This window comes from Microtus ochrogaster, unplaced genomic scaffold (assembly GCF_000317375.1).
Source record: "Microtus ochrogaster isolate Prairie Vole_2 unplaced genomic scaffold, MicOch1.0 UNK38, whole genome shotgun sequence".
NCBI classification, from domain to species: domain Eukaryota; kingdom Metazoa; phylum Chordata; class Mammalia; order Rodentia; family Cricetidae; genus Microtus; species Microtus ochrogaster.
In genome coordinates, this window is record NW_004949136.1 from 3,462,406 (window position 1) to 3,468,351 (window position 5,946).

At 40.2% G+C, this 5,946-nt stretch overlaps 1 protein-coding gene across 2 annotated transcripts in view; it reads left to right on the top strand.

Moving 5' to 3' along the window:
• The window catches only part of CUNH1orf159 (chromosome unknown C1orf159 homolog), a 22,262-nt gene that overhangs the window by 2,258 nt on the left and 14,058 nt on the right, over positions 1-5,946 (top strand). Inside the window, exon 2 of one of the 2 annotated variants that reach the window (XM_005368707.2) lies at positions 5,021-5,135. The exons of the other annotated variant lie outside the window; for it this stretch is intronic. The gene's annotated coding sequence lies outside the window, so the exon portion shown is untranslated. The remainder of the gene's footprint in view (positions 1-5,020; positions 5,136-5,946) is intronic. 2 annotated transcript variants of the gene reach the window in all.

Genomic DNA, 5,946 nt, shown 5'->3' on the forward strand with positions numbered 1-5,946 from the left:
CATACACACAGACAGAATATTGTATACATAATAAATAAATAAATATTAAAAAAAGGGTAGAATAGTATTTGACATTTCAATGTTTGGCATATGTCACTATGTTATGTCACTAACCAGGGCCGGATGTATTCTGTTCTTTTGACCTGGATGCCTGAGGAGGGACAGTTAGGATACCTGTCTTTCTAGTGTTACCAGGGAAAAGGGAGGTGGTGCCTAATCAACCATGGGGGAAGGGTGTAGTCGAACTTTCCTTTGAGCCACAAACTTACTGATAAAGACACAGAGACTTATTATTAATTATGAAAGCTTTGTCTGTAGCTTATGTTTGTTTGTAACTAGTTCTTATAACTTAAATTAATCCATTTCTATTCAGCTACATCCTGCCATGTGACTTGTGGGTGTTACCTCTCCTACACATCCTGTTTCCCCTGCATCTGGCTGGTGACCCCACCTTTCTTCTTCCCAGCATATTCTCTGTCCCCTGAAGTCCTACCTAAACTCTTCCTGCCTAGCTATAGGCCATTCAGCTCTTTATTAAACCAATCAAAAGATGCCTTGGCAAAGACACATCTTCACAGTATAAACAAATATTCCACAACACTTCCCCCTTTTGTCTAAATAAAAAGGAATGATGTAACTCTAACACAGTAAAGTATAATAATTTTCAGGTAATACTTATATTTACAAAGTCCAGTCCATTTGTATTTGGCAATTTCGGAGAAAATACTCTATTATCTATCCTATCTTGATGAATCCAAAATTTTATTCCTAAACCACTTTCTATCATAACTTGTATCACCATCCTAAAACTATCTTTTTAGACCTTAAAACATCTTTTTAGATAAACAGTTTAAGTTTTTATGTCTCTCAACCTTACGGACTTTACACTTCTTTTGTGAGTTTCTTTTCTGAATTTAGTAACAAGGGAAATTAACTATAACTATTAGTCTTAAACCCATCAGAGAGCTGAGAAGGATATATTATCTGAGTAAACAGGAAGTACAGAGCAAACAACTTCCAAAACTATAGAAGCGGCAGAGATTTGGCTGCCTGGACAGTCATCCAAGGTTCCTCTGCAACACTGGGGCAACCATCTGCAGCCTACAGGCCTAAAATATATGACAGACTTTTGTGAAGCAGGAATTCTGAAGGACTGTCCTACCTTGTCTTGGCAAAGTTTGGCAGTCACCGTTTGTGTCCTGCTTGTCCAGTTTGGACAGCATACTGTCAGCAGTCGAGGCACGAACAGTTTCTTGCCCAGCGCCTAACTTTGCCGCATTGAAAACAAACTCCATTTGGATTTTCTTTGATACCAATTATCTTCTCTGAAGTAGATTGGTGTTGCCAGGAACAGACTTGTCTCATTGTCGTGAAAAGCCTTATGTCATTATAACTTCCTAAATACATATTTTGTAGATCTCTTATAGGCAGAGACTGCTCACTTGTTTCCCAGCCTCCCAGACCCAAATAATAACACAGAAACTATATTAATTACAACACTGTTTGGCCAATAACATGCATATTTCTAGTTAACTCTTACATCTTAAGTTAGCCCATTTCTATTAATCTGTGTATCGCCATGAGGCGGTGGCCTACCAGTAAGGTTCTGGCTGGCATCTGGCGTCTTTCTCCTTCAGCAGCTACATGGTGTCTCCCTGACTCCACCTACTTTCTTTCTATATCTCTGTTCAGATTTCCTGCCCATCTTTACTAAGCCGTTGGCTGAAACAGCTTCTTTAATAATCAGTGGTAATAAAACATATTCATAGCATACAGAGGGGAATCCCACATCAGTCTTTGAAATGTTTGAAGACCATCTATCTAAAATATATCTGTTTGACCTTGAAAAAATATCTAACATGGCCACAAATTTGATTGTTATAGATGACTAACTACTAACCTACATTTCTTAATTATCTTAGACAGTTTCTAATAATAGCCTTTAACGACTAGAACTTTATATTACATTTAAAAATGAGCATCATAGGTTTAATACCTTAAATTAGAGTTGAAACATACATAATATATTCTAACAAAAATAGCCTTAAATTTGTATCAATATACAAAAATCCATATGTATGTAAAATTTTTGAGACTAGTAGTTTTTTTAGTTTGAAAGTAGATTCAATAATCTACTCTTTTAGCCTATCATTTTTATATCTCCCTTTTTTCTTTTCAGAAAGAGAGTCCTGAATCTAATATTCTTTGTTTGTTTGGGTTTTTTTTCTGACTTGACCAATAATAATTTGTAACCAATCCCCCTAAACAATAACAGACATCCATAACCCACCGAATGACCACAAATGACCCACTCCATTTTGGGCCAAGCAATGATTTAATTGATACAGTTTCTGTGTTGTTATTTTGAGGCTGAGCAGGCGGGGAGAAGCAGTCTCCTTTCAACACCATTTCTTGGGACTGCTTCCTGTTTTCTGGGGGTGATGGCATCTCTAGGGGATCCTTAGAAAATTAGGGTAACTGCCAAATCCTGGGAAAGCTAGCCTTTATTACTTTTCTTTTAGTCTCTGTGAGATGAGAAAAGTCAGAGCTTCTCTGAAGTCTTAGCTGGAGTAGTCTGAGGCTGGACCATCTCAGCTGGCAGCTTCCAAGTTGTTCTGGGTGTAGGTTTTTGAGGAAACTATTACTGAGGCATTCTGAGAGGCTGGATCATTGGGCTACTTGTCTTCATATCTGATCCTTTTGTTCTGAAAACATATAAGCATTTAAAGGCAGCATACATATCTACATTAACACAGGTATGGAATGTGTGGTGTGCACACATCAGCTAAATATGATTTGTTTTATGTTTGAGCAGGTAAAAGACATCAGTCAACTTTATAAGTCCATTTGGACTGTATAACCAGACTGTTAGAGGACTCTGTAGCCAACAGGATTTATCATGTCTTGCCCAGTTTCAGAGGGATCAGCATATATGTCACCTGTCCTGTAGTCTTTTTTGACCTTTCCCTCATGTCTGTAGCCAAGATCCTCAGGAGGTCACCCCAGTCAAATCTGATCTCTGTTAACTTGGAAGAGAACCATAACTTCTTGTTTCCTGTCCTGGAACTTGCTCCATACACCAGGCTGGCCTTGAATTCACAGAGATCTGCCTACCTTTGCCTCACCACCTGCTTCTACCTCAAGACAGTCTTAAAATATATAGGTTGGTTTAATTTAGCAGTCTTTTTCACAATCCAGTGTCTCTCAGCAGCAGCTATTATCTGTTCATTGAAGTTCAAAAATGAGGTGGAGAAGGATTAAAGAAGATGGTGTGGACTGCTGGCCTCCATAGCCTCTCGACACGTAAATACACCACATACAACAGGAAAGAATTAAGTACCAATGAAATCCTCAGCTAAAGGCACCACCAGGCCTCACAAAGCTGAGTTTAGTTCTCAGGACCCACATAGTGAAAGATGAGAACTGACTCCTACAAGTTTCCTCTGACTTCCATGATGCCATAGCAAGTATATATATGCACATATGAAAATAACCAAAATTTAAAATTATGTACAGAACTGCTGAGCTAACAGCCAAGGCTGCCAACCTGAATTTGATCTCTGGAACCCACATGGTGAAAGAAGAGAAGTGACTGTTGTTTTCTGGCCTCCACATACATGCTGTAGGTTGTGTTTTATGGCCTGTGTGTATACCTGTGCATACACACACATACACGCACACACAAACTGAACAAATAAGTACATGTTAAACAACTACCGTGTCTTGGTAATTGGAAGACAATACAATTAAAACAGATGTGAAAAGATACTTCAGTGGTGACTTTTGACATGTGACTAATGACATGAAAAGATGCAAACCATGACTGGGCAGGGAAATGCTGATAATGAGATACCACTATGTGCCCACCAATATCAAATATTGGTGAGGATGCAAAGCCTTTGAATTGTGCTCTGCTTGTGGGAAAGTAAAGAGGTACCACTATATGGAAAAAAGTTTGACAGATTAAACACACCTCTGATCCAATACAAATTCCTTGGTTTTTACCTATGAGAAATAGAAATACAGGTTCACATGGTGTGTGCTCAAAGACCTGTGATTTCCAGAAAAATGGGAACAGCTAGGAACCTGTCAGCAGGTGATAGGTAAAGGAAATGAGGTATAGCCACATAACAGTAACATCGTAATGCACAGAACACACAGAGCACATTGCATCTAAAGATTCTTGGTGCTGAATGAAAGGAACCAGTATGTTCTATTTTTATGAAATTATAGACGACAAGGCCAGCTTGACAGCCTAGGACTGAAGGTTGTAGGGGGCTCACGGAAGGCTTTGATAATGGGGGGGGGGTGATGGCCTCATAGCGTTTCCAGAACTCCCTGACTTGTTTACTTTAAGTGGATGTTATTTATTGTGTGCAAATTATGCTTCAATAAAGTTGACCAAGCAGCAAATGCCAGTGTTAATTGAATGTTGGACTTTGGCATCTTTCTACTTGACCTGGGTCTAGGGAATGCTTGTCTCACAATGAGCAGATGGAGTTTTCTTCCAGGACAGAGAAATACGTCCTTTGGTGAGCAAACCTTAAATTCACAGAAAAGTTGACATTTGATTGCATCCTGTAGTTGAGAATATGATATGAATATGTCTCTAAGAAGATTTCACACCTTAGAGAAGTTAAGTCAAGCCCAGAATGTATTTTGAAACTGAGCATGCAATACTGAAACAAAAGCATGTACTAATAATGGGTGCCAGAAAGGCTCAGGCTCAGGCTTCACAGGTGACTCCTGCAGGCCTAAGCACCACCTCTCCCCCCTATAATGTGGTCATTTTCTCCATAGTCCTGGCTTAAATCCAGTATAAAGTGAATTATTGTACAGGCTCCCACTTTCCCTCCTGATAGGATTGGGGCCTATGTCATCCTGAACCTTCATCCCCATGGGTCATGTAACCCACATGATCCCTTCCTACGTCTCAAGTGGGGTGTCCTACTGCCTCTAGGCCAAAGAGTGTAGTTCCTCATTTTTAACCTCAAACTGAAGCTTCCCTGTGTTCTCTCAGAGAGTCTACCTAGAAGTGAAGCTCAGGCTACTCTTGTACCAGAACTGGAGATGCCCAGCTTGCCTGCCATTTCAGTGCTGCAGTGGCCTCTGCTAATTAAAAAGTCTCCATAGAGGTAACACACATATTTATTTATTTTTGTTGTTGCTGTTACTTGAGACAGGACGTCATGGTATCTCAGACTGGTCTTGAGTTTACTATGTATCTATACTCCGTTTGGTCCTCTTGTCTCCAGCTCCTAGGTGTTTAGATCGCAGTTGTGTCCCATCACACCTGTTGTTGCCACTCTTGCAAGTGCTTTACCAGCTGAGATACATCCTTAGTCTCTTAAGAGATAATGATTTTTCTCTAAAGATTTTTTTTTCATTTTATGTGTTTGGACGTTTTGCCTTCATGTGTATCTATGCTCCACATGCATACAGTGCCCTCAGAGGCCAGAAGAGGATGTCAGACCCCTGGAATTGGAGTTACAGACAGCTGCCATGTGGGCGATAGAAATTGAACCCAGGTCCTCTGGAAATGCAGCCAGTATCTCTCCAGTCCTGGTTTTGTTTTTTGAGACAGGGTTTCACTGTGTAGTTCTGGCTGGCCTGGAACTCACTAGGTAGACCAAACTGTCCTCAAACTCACGAGAAATCTGCCACACCTAGCTAACTTTTTTGTTTTTAAGAGGTAATTCTTACGACAAAAAATATTCTTCAAATCTTATTTTGGACTTTGATTTACAAGTACCACTTTATGGGTTAACATAAGTTTGTTATAAAGGGGATTTCAGGGAGAGAAAGACTATAGAGAGCCGGGTGGTGGTGGCGCACGCCTTTAATCCCAACACTCGGGAGGCAGAGGCAGGCGGATCTCTGGGAGTTCGAGTCCAGCCTGGTCTACAAGAGCTAGTTCCGGGACAGGCACCAAAGCTACAGAGAAAC